We start from the raw sequence: 15,539 nt of genomic DNA on the forward strand, positions 1-15,539 counted from the left end.
CAAATTTCCACTCCCATTAGAGTTTAATTTCTTTCCTTAGAGCAAACACTGCAGCTTTCAATCTTTGCCTTCAAGTCCATCCAGCTGTAGCATTGGCAATATAAGAGTTGATCCAGTGGCTCTCCTGGTGATTCCATCGGGAAGCTCCCTACCACCTGCAATCAAAGACAGCCAAAGTGAAGATAAAAGCCTACCAGGAGAGCAGCAGTAGCTGCAATGTGGTATAAAGATGCGGTACTTTATTCCCAAACTGCATGCAGGGCAGAATCAGGAATGGGCCATGACCAATGAAAGGTCAAACAGGAATGCACGAGATGTACAAAGGGAGGGATAAAGGCTGTGAGTTTGCAAGCAGAAGAAAAATCCTGGCCATGTTCTGAAGCAAAGACATAACCACAATATATATATCAGTTAAACATTGTCACTCCAAACTCCAGACTGGAACTGAAATTGCAAGGATGTTAGCAAATAAGCGAGGAATCATTTTGGGAAAGAGGGAGAGAGGTGGATCATTATATTTCTGTCAGACTTAGCAGCAGCAGCAGAATCTGAAATCACATGCTATGTCACAAAGGACAAGTTGCATTTCCACCCAAAGTTTACACAAAACATTAACATGGGCAGAATGAAAATTATTGCTGAGGGGGATTTTGGATTTGCTGCAACTGAGAGCTTTTAAGAGTAGCTTAGACTTTTTAAAGACTAGATTAGACAAATGTCTGTCCAGACTAGCTTATGTTGCATGTGTGCTTTGAGCAGGGGGCAAATTAAGCCACTAATGTGGTCTTCAGCCCACCTGGGGTCTCTTGCGGGCCTTTCAATGATCCTGTGCCGTGCAAGGGCTGCGCAGGACAAGATGATGTAGGTCCAGGAAGAACAGGGGAGGTGGCATTTGTGAAGAGAATACAAACGATGCAGGGTCGATACACAAGCTGAATGCCATGTTGTTAATGCCATGTGTGTGTCACCAAGCACACTGCTGGTAACATTCAGTGCCAGGCACCCCTGATGCTAGCAAATGAAATGTGTGCGGCCAAGGAGGTGGCTTTGCAGACAGGGTAAACAACAACAGCAAATGTGATCAAGGCAAAATGTAAATATAACGGTAACCACTGTCAGTGCCATAGTGCATATGTGACAGATGTGAAACACTGTAAGTGCTAAATGTACCCAAAATAAAAAGACACAGATGTCCTGACAGCAGGCAATCTGTGTGTTTCTTCTCTGTGCCAATTCCATATAGCACTTTGTAGTCCCCAGCTGTGAGCCCACACATATAGCTCCAGACTCAAAAGTTAAAACTTAATCAGTCCCAAGCTTCTGTGCCCCAACAGGCAGCAGTGACGTCACTGCAAATGCCAGTGCCCACCGGCATGCCATTCATGGGCTGCTGTGACTCGGGGCTGCTCAGCCCCAGCCAGGGGAAAGGACAAACGTGTGGAGCAGTCTCAGAGAGCAATAAAGGGACATGTTGCTGGTCATGCTTCAGTGTGTGATGTTCAACTCATCTATCAGGCAGGATGAGAGGAGGCCAGGCGCTGCAACAATGCACAGAATTCCTTATCAGCTCAGTCATCACCTGGCAAAACACCAGAGCCGAGATAGAGCACTATCTATTCATTAAGTGCTGTCAGGACCCTTCTCACTGTGTCGGGTACCTTTGCCAAAGAGATTCTTACTAATAGGACCATGCACTACAGTGTCTGGCCTGGTTAAATGGAAGCAGGATTCTAAACCTCATTTTCAATACCCACTAGAGGTAAATATTTGCCTTTCCAGATGAGAAGAAATAAAGCAGACTATACAGCATAAACAGTGCGTGCCATGACAGTTATCTGCTTGCAAAGTAACAATCCTGGATGTCAGAGCAATCAACATTTCTCCATAACCCGGAGAGGAGGAAACCAAATCAAATTTGTGGTGGCCACAGGGTTCCTCAGGTTTAGCTATTGGCGCAAAAGTGTAGCAGACAGGTTTCTGAGCTAAAGAAGGTCATTAACTGCAGGCAAGTCCTCAGCAGCCATGAGACCATTTGATCTCCAAGGATGCAGTGGCGTGCTGCATATCCCATATTTACAACATGGTGTTTCCAAATGTAGTTGATTAGTATTACAGGCCGCAGCACCATGTGTAATAAAAAAGGAGTTTGAAGCCTTCTGTGCCTTCAAAGGCAGAGAGGGCACAATCCAATTAATACCAGGTGACAAAGGCCTACACATAAACAGCATAAACATCCTGACAGACATTGGAAATGAACCATTGTCCCACAGAGCCTGAACTGTTGGCACCCAGAGCCAGAAAAGTGCTGGCAAGGAAAAGTTGGTTTCCAAGTGTGAGAGTGCTCTCGGTGAAGTCCACTGCCCAGCACACACATGGAAACAACCAGGGCCCCAAGGAATACTCAAAAAACGGGCAGCTGATAAAGAGATATGTGAAAAAGCTGTGTGAATATGGTGTTACTGTCACCCAATACAGCATGTAACCACTCTGGTATGTGGTTTATATAGCACTCACGCATAGTACTCATGTAATATTCCAAGTCCTATGCGTGCTGCTCCAGCAGTACCACACATGCACACAATACCACAATCAAAAACACATCTTCCTGGCAAATTTTGACAACCTATATACCATGTATTGCAACCACCCGCACACATATGACGTGATGATAACAGCTGCCATTGCATCACTAGCAAATACTTCAATGGACCAGCACACATTTTCTCAGAGAGAGAGAATCTTCACACAGTCTCCGAACAACCTACAAGCAGATGGCAAACTGTGCGCATGAGGAAAAGCTTGATGAAGCACCCAACACAAAGGCAGGGCGAGCAAATATGCTGATGATGAATCTGGCTAATTGAATGTTTCATGAAGTAAACACATCAGTAAAAGCTATCCCACCCATTAAAAACAGGCTGCATGTCAAAGAAGTTCAGAGCACTTAATAGTCGGTGGGCCACCAGTTGTGAACATCGCTGGTGGGCAGTCCAGTCCAGGACATGCTGCAAATGTTGCTGCTAGGAGAAAACCATGGCCCAGCATAACACATAGCATATAGCATTCTTCCTGCCTTCCTTACAGGCTTCTTCGGTGTGACAAGGACAAGAAAAACTTGCCATATCACTAACAGATGTAGCTCAGAGGAAATCATGATATTCTGAAAATGGATTCCATTATTGCGGCAAATATACTAATCCTAGATGCGATAATTTTGGTCATAAGCCATACAGGACTGAAGTTTCAGGTTTGCTGGGGGTTTTTTTACACATAAATCATCAAGTGACTGAAATAAACATGGACTACTTAGTGAGATATTTAAGAGAGTTATAATAATTGCCTTATGATGGAAAGGCTGAGCTAGAAGCCAGAGGTAACTGCAAGGCAACTGATGTAGATACATGAATTTCCAGCTAGTTCCATAACTACCATTGGTGCTTGTGCTGGGGATGTTTGGTCTATGTTTCGCTGTATGGCACTGTGTCCGTGCAGTCACAACCATGCCTCCATGAACCAACCTGTGCTCACAGCGAGGCTTTCATCTCATCCCACAAGTGTTTCTGCTCTTACACACCAGGCAGCAGAGCCACACACCTGTCTTTACTTAGCTGACTGCATTCTTTCTCATTTCTCCAGAACTTGTCCTAATCTACAGAAGATTTAGTTTGTGAGTGTTGCCTGGACAGCAATGCTCTGAGCATTTTCATGTTGTGCTTAGCATAGTAATTCCAGGAATCTGGCATTTCTGTGCCAGGTTGGGCTATGTTGCATGCTGCTAAGAGCAGTTGCTCACAAGGGCCCATATCCCATTGGTGGGACACCAGGAGCCAGAAAGCTCCTGAGCAACCTTCCACCTCTATTGGAATGGTCTTTCTCAAAAGCCTGAATGAGCCTGGCCGCCGGCACACCACCTCCCTGCAGCAGGGAGGGGCAGGGCAGCAGTGAGGGAGCTGAAGTGGGGTGCAAAGCTGTGCCCACCAGCTCTGCCCTGCGTGGTCAGGCAGGGCTGGGTTCCCACTGGCGCGGTGTGCGGATGGCCGGCGGTGTTAATGAGCCTGGCTGTGCCATGTGTGCAGCTCTTCTGGAATTCTGCACAGAAACACCATGAGAAACTCAGAGCATGTACTATTTACGCTGGTTATTAGAAGCAGATGCTAATGTTTCTCTGCTGCGATCCCCCAAGTATCCTGTCCTTTTATGATGTGTGGCATGTGTTTGCAGTATGTATGTCTCTCTATCACATGCAAATAAAAGGTTACTTTCACCATTTGTGTTGTGTTCATTGATAATGAGGACCTTACAACCTCTTTCTGTGGGCTTGCCCCTGCAGATGTTGACTGTGGAGCTGAGGTAAGCATCTGTAGTAATGTGTAGGGCTGCTGTATGGTGCACATATGTGGATGTCTGGCATGAGCAATAGATGAAGTATAAGCCAGGGCAGCAGCAGTGCTCTGAGCTGCCTGCTGGCACTGGGTAGGACAAGGGCAACCAGGATGTCTTGCCTTTGGGTTCAGACCCAAAACAGTGCAAAATTCACATTTTCTGTCTCTTATGCATTTGTACATATATGTACTTATATATATGTACATGTTGGGTTCTTTCCCATCAAACACCTCCTACAAATAAGAGTGAGTCTGCAAACAGTACTCTACACACAAAATATCTGGAAAATAATATGTAAATATATTTATGTATGTATATATATACAGATAATTGGAAAATTATATACTTATATATATATATAACACAACACACACACACATATGTAAAGGAAATATTGTTTGCCTGGGTATTTCTCAGTATAATTTAAGTAGCAGCATAGCTGTACTCACTCAGTTAATTATTCAATAACTAGAAGATTTGTTCACATAACTCAAGTGTCCTTTAGTAGCAGAACAGCAATAATTCAATGCCTATATCAGACAGAAGGGGCCAAAAGTGATCCTGCCGTAAATTCAAGTCTTATCAAGATTTCTTAATCTTGTTTTCCTGGGGTGACTAGACCCTGTTGTAATGGAGCCACGTGCTTGAAGTTTCCATTTTTAATTTCACATTTTCAAACCTTGCTTTTTACATAAAGAAATAGGAAATGTGTACAAGATTTTTCAGGCTTCTTAGGCACAGAATAATCATTGCAAGATTGCAAGAGATGTCTTGCTATTATAGTTTTCTTCTTCTTGATATTTCGCTTTTTTCTTGTTCTCTATCCAGGAGCCACTGTTTTCTTCAATTCTCAAGTCCTTGTCATGGCAAGACCTCATCACTGAGCTTTCATCTGACAGCCCGTGTCCCAGTGTTTGGAGGTGCTCCTACCACAGTTACTATCCCAGCTGAGGCCGACAAGCCGGACCCAGGATAGCTCCTGAAGAGCGAAACACAGAGTCAAACAAAAAGAGGCACAAATTAGTCCCACATGCACCCTGTTTCCACCACCAGAAGTGCTAGCAGTTTCTGTCACTTCCTACTTTGGTACATACTGAACTGAGAACCCCTAATCTAGATGGAATCCCCTTCTTTTCACATCTGACCAGCTATCTTCCAATAGCTTGGTGTTGCCACAGATGTAGCATTATTGCATTTACAGTCTCTTCAAAGAGATCTGATTATTTGTTTGAGGAGAGCCAGACTGACCTTGTTCCAGATCACATCTACTTCTTCCTGTTCCAAACTCTTGACTCGGTGACACTTCCAATGGCAAAATCTGCTTTAAGATGTTAGAGTTCCAGAGAAGATTTGAAAGAATTTGGACCACAGGTGTGTAATGGTGCAATTTTTAAATGTTGAGCTGCATACAGCTGTATACATCTATACAACATTCAGTATAGCAAACCATGTTTAATCATGGTTTATAAATGGTATCATGGTATATAAATGATTATTCAGTGTCTTCATAATTATTCTTATTAGATGCAAATAACAAGAGCTAAAGCTATATTTTCAGTTACTGGGCATGTTGGTTTATAGAAAGTTATAGAAAATTATTCATAAAGCCTAAAATTTTAAAATGCCAAAACTATGAAAAACAACTTTTACCAAGTCCTGAGACCATTAAAATATGCATCTGATATGCCCAAAACTTTATAAAGGATTACATAAAGGATACCTTTATATATTGCATGTACTTACTTTTATTTGGTACTGATTACAGCTTGAAAATTAAATATTTACGTAGCTTTATTCCCCCTTTATACAGTAGAGGGTCAGGTATCCTATCTGTAGGACAGGACTTGTCTCCTGATATGCCTGCTGGAAATGACTGAAGCTTCAACAGAAACTAGAAGAGCCAACCACATAATTTTGGGTGAATCTCCATAGCAGCAATGTGTTCCTTCAAAGCTCTGCCTACCCTTTATTTGCCAAACAAAGGCCATTCACTGCACCCTAAGCCAGGGTGGAGTAATTAGGGGAAAGGAATGGCAATTATGGTCTAAGCTGATAGGGAAAAATAAAGAGGACGAGCAAGGTGCAACTTGTAATGATCATTGTTTATAGTATGAAGCAGGACACGAAATGAAGGATGGGGCAAGCACTTTCCTGTGATTTGGCTACTAGTGCTGAGAGGCATTTCTCTTACTTTTTAACATTCTGAGTGCTGGGACAAAAGCTAAAAAATCTTCTTTAACACCCCTTAACACCAGTACCACAAGGGAAACCATGGGACTTTGGATCTGGTGAAGCCTGCCTTGCACAGGAACTGTGACAACAAAATTAAAAACCAAACACATTCTTTCCAACCACTGCTAAGTCCTGCCCCATTTTGGAGGCTGAAGGAGTATGAGGGCATGGATGCAGCATGCTCTGTGCCAGCTTGCCACCATGCCCGGAAACATGCTTCTGCAGATATGGCATCTGTGCTGTTATTGCAGCCTCTGGCAGTATGACTCTGACACTTGACTTTCTGAGTCTGCTGAAAAAACCACCCAAGGACTCACAGTGAAGCCAAAGGGAGTCACACTGGGAGGAAGGCAAAAGGGCTTCTGAGTCCAGTGGTTGACAGGCACATGAGGTGTCATCATTGCCTGAATGGGTAGTGAGCTCCTGGCCTGAAGGAAAGCTCTTGCTCATGGGGCCAGGTTCCAGCACAGGAGCCAGTCTAGTCTGACACAGCCACCTGCCTTCCTGGCGAGCTGCACTCTTCCTGGCGAGGCTGGAGAGGACAAAACAACAGCAAAACTACTTTCATTCAGGTGCTGGTGACTCAGGCTGTGTTCAGCAGCCAGGGGCTGTTGACAGGCAGGCTGGACACTCCTAATGACACCCTGCTCCTGCGCGGGGTGGAGCTGCCCTTCCCCAGCTCACGCTGCACCATCAGGATCTCCCGCCAAGGCCACAGTGCCACAAGAGCCCTGACCACAGGCAGGGTGGTGGGAAGGTCAGCAGGGCTGGGGCTGGGTTTGTCCACTGGCAAACCACCTCCTTGTAGTGGGAGGCACTGCAACATCCCCAGTCCGTTCGTGCAGAGCTGGGGAGGAGAGATCATGATGGAACTCGGGAAGAAACAGGTTGGGTATCATCCAACAGCACACTCACTCTGTTCCTGGGCTGTGTAATGCACCTTTTAATCACCAGACGAGGATCTGGATGCAAATGTGACCCTTGTGCAATGCATGAGTAAGATTCTGTGCTGCCTGCAGCCTCTTTTCCAGGCTGTGTGGTTGCCTTTGCTGCATGATGAACCTGAATGTCAGATATTAATAACAAAACAAATTATCTCCACCCTATCATCAAGGTGTGTCTCAGCTGATTCCTGTTTAACATTAAGGTTTCTACGGCTCAAGAATCTTTCTGCAATCCTGGGATCTGGCTCTATCAGTTCTATGAGTGATTAAGGAATGACAAAAATCCTGAAAAACTTCCTGGTGTCTGAGTTGATCTTGATCCTCTTCCACGGTTTGTTGGGATGGGAGGAAAAAAAAATGGAGCTCCAAAGATAGAATGGCTGGAGTAATTCTTGCAAAACTAGCCTAACCCAACCATCAAAGCACTTCCTTTAGGTAAGAATTCGACCCCACCAAGCTCACAGAGCATAAATGAAACTGTTTTTCTGTCTCATACAATAGGATTTGGTATACATCACAAATGACACTCCCATTGTTCTAGCCACAAGCTCTTTAGTGCATTCAAGTATTTAGTCTGATGAAAAACTTTTTTGCAATGCAGGATTCAAAAACTGGAACAGAATATCCAGAGTTGTTGTATCTCCTTTGACATACTCAGGAGGACAGGACCCTCAATAACCTGACCTAATGTCTAAGTTGGCACTCTTCCAAATTGGGATGGAAGAGATGAGGTGCCCTCCAGAGATGCCTTCCACACTGCATTATTCAGTTAATCTGTGATTCTATGGGAAGGGCCGGTAGTTATGGATGATGGCAGTCTGTTACTTCATTGCTATCTGCTCGAATACTCAATAAAAAGGAGAAATGTACTGACAGTGAGAAAATGGGATTCTGTGAAAGACAGAAAATGTGTGAAAGAGAAAGGAGAAGGAAATAAGTGAGATCAAAAAAATCAACATGGAGGCATGCAGAAATAAGGAAAATAAATTGGAGCAGATTCTCATTCCTACCAGAATACTTTGAAAGCAAAGGAGAGGCAGATATGAAAACCACTTCAAAGCACATTACTTCATATTAGTCTGGAAATAGGGGAAATCTGTCTCACTGTAAATGCAAATTCAGGCTACTTTTTCTAAGGATTGAAGTTCCTCTCAAAAAAGTATCCTCACTTTCATTTAACTAATAGATTTACATGTACAAAGTATATTTTTAAAAATATTGCACGGAAATAGTAATTAGCAATATAATTCTTGAACACTGCAGAAATTTTATCATGGGTTGTGTAGTGGTTCATCTTACCACCAGTTCACAATTCCACCATGAGTTAATTAAAAAATACATTAAGTGGTCTTTCTTTTTCTACAAATTATCCACACACAGAACATATTCTCTTTCCAACTTCTGAAGTTTTCTGAGCTTTTCCTGAAATGCCTACAGGCAAGTGTTTATCTGAGCGAGCAGGTTTGAGGACTTCTGTGTCAGATTTCTGTTCTTGGTTACCTGGCCACTCTGTGTCAATTTTCCTTTCTGATGGTGAGGTGAACAAGGTAGCTGCAGGAAATGTCAACAGAAATGCCAAAAGCCAAATGAAAAACAACATCTGGAAAGGTAAATCAATGATTGAATGAAATGGGAAGCCACTAATCATTTTCCCTGCCTTCTCCTATCCTTAATGATAAGTATGACTAGAAGCTTCGTCATTCAATGCTTGCATGATGCCCTCTTTGAATTGGGTTGGACGGTATCCATATTACAAAAAATACCACAAGAACTGGAAATAATTGGTACTTCTTACAACATATGCAGATCCTGTGTGGAACACAATGTCTCAGAGCAGTCTTTGATGGTTTTCGGTTATATAACCCCCAGGGAAGGAGGATGTTATTGTTTGCAGAGCACGTTCTCTCTATTTTCTATATCTAAATTTTTTTTTTAAATAAAATAAAATCACATTTTAAAACCTTGAGATCTTCACCAAAAAAAGCACCTAGAAATCAAACACTTCTGTGACGGCTCCTTCTGTGTTATCTCATTCACTTCCTGATTGGAAAATAGAGCAGAGTAAATCTGAATGCAGCTGTTGCGTTGCTCCTAGAAGATGAATCAGTTACAGTCGCAGAAGTCAATAAAAACTCATGCCTGATGGAGAGGTGGGAATTCTTGCTATTTCACATGCACAGAGATTAGAGACACCACAAAGTGAAATGGGATGTCCTGGTGGTGAATGAGAAGGTTTTTTTCTTGGAAAAATTCCACAATAGAGATGCTTTTAATTATGAGGTACTTTACCTCCAGACCACAGTTTGATGGGTGAGGAGAGAAATGGCGCTAATTATTAAAAGAGTTTTCTCTTCAATAAGTGCAGAGTGCAGAGGGTACATTCACAGTTTGTCAGACAGAGCCCAAAGCAGAGATGACTCTTTTGTAATTTTTTCTCTGCTCTCTCATAAGGACGGAGCACGTTGATACCTTGTGACTCTGGTTAACCAGCATAAAAGTACTACAGTAGATTAAATGTATTTGCAAAAGTGAAACCAGCAGCTAATCATCTTGTTCATACACGCTGATTTTTCCCCCTGACTAATTTCTCTTGTAGTGGGAGTAATTAACTTTATTAGTAACACTGACTACTCTGGTACCTTCAGGCAAGCACTGGTGGAACTGCTTATTAGCAATCACATAGTTTCACTTACACTGAGCCTGAGCATTTCTTACAGGGTGAAGCGTGTGTTGAACGTAAAGGGGAACTGATTATCCTACTACTTAAATATAAATTTGATATATAATGTTGGAAACAGAAGGAGGGAAGAGGCAGAAATCCTACTATTTTTGCTTGCTCCGATTCATTATCACTTTCAGTTCACCTACTCCCTTTACAAGGGGAGGATGACTGGAGTTGCAGTCATCTCCTAGTTGTGTCTCCTCAGGTGGGTTCTCAGTGACAGGTGTGCCCAGACTGGCCTCAGCTCAGGACACTCCCCATGTGTCTGGGGAATCTCCTACACAGCATTCTACAAGAGACCGCAGACAAGATTTCCATCCAGAGGTGCAGAGGTGGTAGTGGATTACTCAAGCAGCAGGCAAATCTGTGACACTTGCAGAATGGATGAGCTGGCACTTTGCTGGAGGACAGGAGCCAGTGTGCTACAATTCTCTGGAAACACTTGCAAGTGCCAGCTTTCCTGCTTGGAATAGACCGCAAGGCGAGGTGAAGAACACTGTACCTGTTCTGCCTTGCTGTTCCCAGGAATACTTTCTCCAAAACTGACAGGCCACCTGGCAGGCAGCTGCATTGCTCAGGGATTGTGAAACAGCTCTAGTGCTGAAAAGAAAGAAGGCCACGTACCCACTCATTAACTGGGCATTGAAGTATGGAGTGTGCAAAGAGGCACTGGCAGCCAGTCTGAGTGTTGTTTTAGAGGTGTGGCAAGTGGTAAAAAACTGTGCTCAAATAAATCTGAATGGTCTGAAGGCAAGGTCACAGGAAGAAAAACATCCAAGGAGAGGGAGAAGAAAGAATCCTCCTGCTCTGTCAGATCAGTCATTGTTGCTTTTTCTACTATAGCCTCAGCTGTCCATCCCCATAATGCACAGACTACACTTACAATGACGTACTGGGATTAGGACATAGCCCTTTTTCCCCCTAGGAAAAAGGTCCCATAAGGGACCAGGCATAATCCCTTAAGATTCCCTTTGTGTCTTAGAGGAAAGTCAAAAAAACCCAGCTGGATTACCTGTTTGAATCTATTTTGCCCATTCTGTCCCTGGTACATGGATATTTGAGGAGACATTGCTTAGAAGAGTTTCACTCACAGACATATATACTGGTGCTAGAAATCACAACCTGCAGTTTGCTAAAGAGTGTGGTGCACCACTGAAATTGGAAACCACCAAAATCTGTATTGTAGGTGACCAGATAGGCTGGTCTTTCTTTTTATTATTGCTATTTATTGAAGGAAAGGGAAGAAACGCTGCGGAAGACAAGTTGCTGCACTTGCTGGCCCAGCTTGTGGCTCCTGCTGTGTTTGAATTTTGCTACAAACATCTGCTCCCAGGCTCTGGTGTAGTAGTGGGGCACGTGTGTGGAGACAGCATGGCTGAAATATCCCAACAGTCTGCAACTGCCAACCCTGGGATGGCAGACTGGACGTTGTGGATGGCTGGCAGCAGCTGGAGCAAAGCTGGGATGTCACTCACAGGCTCTGGCAATTCTGGCAAAGGCATTTTGCAGTGTGGTCTGTGCCAAGCACAAGTGAAACCAACCTAGCACTATCATGCAGATCAAAAAAAGGAGAAAGGAAGAGGTGGAATTGCTGTTTGGGTGGAGTTTATATCACATAAATAATTGGGAAATTATGAATTTACATTCCTGAATTCTTTTTTTCACTGACCTGTTATTTCAGGTGAAACTCATATACAAGCAGGAAAACAACACCACTTGTCAGATAATTATCATTTGCAAGCTGAACAGCTGGCTTTGGCTCTTTCTGTAGCACACTTCATTCACTGACACACTGAATGCCCAAGAGACTTAAGAAATACCCCTGGCTCTATCAAGCTTAAGAAAACAGGACTTCATTTTAGAAAAAAATTATTGACATTTCCCAAACAAATCCCTTTCTAATTTGTCCTTCTGTGTCACGTCCATAAAACTCAGTATACATTTCTGTCCTCGTTTCAGCCAGGACAGGGCTCATTTTTGCAGCAACCAGGAGAGCACAGCCAGGACCCTGGGGATATTGTACCCATGGTGTGTGTCTTGGGGATGGAAGTAGTGGTGTTCTTGAACACTTGAAAAAGTGTTACCAGGGCTGGGGGCATGTGGGTTTGGGTGGCACAGGGTTCAGCGTGGTGAGCACCCACATGTGTGCTCTTCATCGTGTACACTCTGTCTTTAGTGTTGTTGTTGTTACTGCTCAGTTTTCTTACTTCAGCACAGTTTCTAGTAAATTGTTCTTATCTCAGCTGGTGATCTTTACCTTTTTGTGCCTCCAGTTGTCCTCTCCATCCCAGCACAGAGGGAGAGGAGAGAAATAAATGAACAACGCCTGGGCTGGGGTGCTTCAGTAGGAACACTAAATTGGAGAATAGCATTCCTAAACCATGACAATTTCTCAGAGAAAGAAATTGAAGAGCTGCTTGTACTAACCAAATCTATCCAGAGAGATGCTAGTGCCTTTGCACATAAGAGATGATACACAGCACCCAAAGAACAGAGCCATGTCACCTGAGCTGCCTGGGACTCTGTGTACAGTACCCATCAGAGGCCAATATGCAGTCACAGCTGTCAGAGTATTAAAGTCCAGGTTTCAAATGAGATGCAGTTTTGCACCTACACCTTCATTTGGAAACTTGGTTCAAAATCTCACTTCCCTGATGTACTTTATCCGGAATCTGTCCTGATTTTTATGTCGAATTGTTTGACACCTCCCTCTGCATTTTAATCTTAAAAAACTACTCCTTCACCTGTATTTACCTCCAGCTATAATAACAGAGAGCAATCACACCCTCTGTCAGTCCTGAGTGTAAAGGAGCTAAGGTTTGGCTCAGGTACAAGTGTGAGCACAACCCATCATTCAGTGGTTAATAAAGATCCAGTCCACCTACATTCACTTATTGCATTTACAGTAGATAGGGTGAATAGGTATTTTCAGCCTATAAAATTTTAATTATGAAACTAAAAGTACAAGCTATATAATCAGCTTTCAACATCATCTGACATTCCGGTTCTGCTTACATTAGTGTTCAGCTTCCAGTCATTAAAGGACGGACTTGCTCTTTAGTAAACAGAGCAAACAACCTTGCAAATTAAAATAATATCTGACCTGCCCTCAAGTATATTTAAAGTAGGACAGATGTAATGGGATGTTCTCACCACTGCCTCACTGAAACACATTTGATCTTGGCATTTAGGACAAACCTTTCTTACAGTGATTAAATATACGCTGCAGTCACAGAAAGAACACTTGTTTTGAATTCAGGAGCTAATCTCAGGCCCAACCAAAGTCCATAGCACAGCCATACCACCCAGGAGACAATTGTGGGTAGCTAAATCTCATTCGCCACACCGGGGAGTAAATCCCATAGCCCCAGTGGTAACAGCATTTCAACAGGAGAGAGCAAACCTCAGGCTGCTCTGGCAGGTGGTGCTCTCTGACCCCGGCAGTGCCCTCTCTGTCTGCAGTAGGAATCTGGCAAGAAGACCCCATGGTTGTTGGACCCAGCAGCCAGAGCAGCTGCCAAGACAGGCTTTGCTGTTTGTGCTGCTAACAGCTTCTTTCCCTGCACCCTGCTCCCTGCCTCCCCAGACAAAAGCCTCCTGAGATCTCTCTTACTGCGAGGGTGGCAGGTGTCAGTTTAGGCAAAAAACCCTCTCCATCATATGTTCAAAAGCCAAGATGCTGAAATGAAAGTGTTTTATTTCCAGAAATGTGGGAAATTAACCACAGCCTATAGTCATTTTCCTAAAACGTTGCAACATGAGTCAATAAGTTTAAGAATCAAAATTCTAGGAATGGGAGCTTTCAACTTTTGACCTCAGACATTATGCCAACTCATTGCCTCTCATCCTGCCCTATTTGACAGAAGGGCAGGATGAAAGTGTCGTGGCATAATACAGCATTCAGTTGACTTTCCTGGTCCACCCATTGATGTTTTCCAGTTTCAGTCTCTAAGTCTCCCCAGTTTCCTGAAGAAGATGCATTAAAAAAATATCTCACTTCCTCTTGCTAGCTATACACACCAAAAATTCTAGTGTAAGTGGGAAGGAATCATGAAAAGAATAGGGAATTTATTGTATGCAATGTTGCAAAAATGACCCCTTGTTATTTGATAGCATTGTCCACTTGAAAGCTGATTAAAACCTGAATTTTTCAAAATATTGCAAAAATACATTGAAGCTTTTAGTTCTGCAGCTTTCACAAACTTTTTATTTAATTTTTAATGTTTGACAGAACCAAATATTGCATAAGTCCTCCCTTAAATAAAGATTTCTTCTTTCCTGTGGGGCTGGTAAGGAGATGCAATATTTAAATGAAAGCATTTCTCCAATTTGTGAGGAGGGGAAAAAGTTAATTTTGACCAAAACAGTATCAAGTTACTCCCATAAAGCCCCCCTTCCACTTCAGATAAGACATTTATCTATCATCATCAAATACTTACTAAAACGAGGTATGTCAGAACAATTTCTTCAACATTCATTACCAAAAAAAAGTATTCAGTCATTAATATCAAAGAGCTCCCCAGTGCAGTGCATATTCTAATGCCTCTGGTATGTGAGCCTGAGAGCTGCCCCGCCCTGCCTCTGACACCTCATGGAGGTACCCAGCAGACACAGAGCTCTGCTGCTCTTGCCCAACTTTACACCTCCCCCATACACTCCCTCTAGCAATGTGAGTTGCTGCAATGGAGAGGTGATGCCAGCTGGCCATCCAGCTCACAGGAGCAGGCTTTGGAACTTGCCCAGGCCTCCCCAAGACCCCCCAAACGTGACACACACTATGTTCATGCGGGAGAAATCCACATCTCTCAGAGAGCTGGAGACATGGGGATAGAAAACATTCCTGCTGAGCAGGGCTTTGTTGTATGTTATTAAACAACTGTAAAATTAGCCAGACCAGCTCAGAAAAACTTTATGGAGTAGTTGTGCTACAGAGAGAGTCAGAGTGGGTGTATGCCCCACTGCCTCTGGTACCTCAGTTCAGAGTCTAAACTTCAGGTTGGAAGTAATGCTGGTGCATGCTATGTAAAATAAATTCATCTGCATTGATGTGTATCTCCTGCTCCTCTTTTTTTCTGATGTAGCAGTATGCTTTGGTAAGTATTTACAACACTGACTTCTCATTAGATCCTTACTCTGCCTATGCAAATCTAAAAACTCCTTAGGCTTCAAGTAAAAGAGACCAGTTTAGGTGCATCTTACTGTCAAAATATAGTAGTAAGGCTTGCCTACAAAGAAAAACAGCCTGAAATAATTATTCT

Source organism: Fringilla coelebs, assembly GCF_963513975.1.
Source record: "Fringilla coelebs genome assembly, chromosome: 3".
NCBI classification, from domain to species: Eukaryota; Metazoa; Chordata; class Aves; order Passeriformes; family Fringillidae; genus Fringilla; species Fringilla coelebs.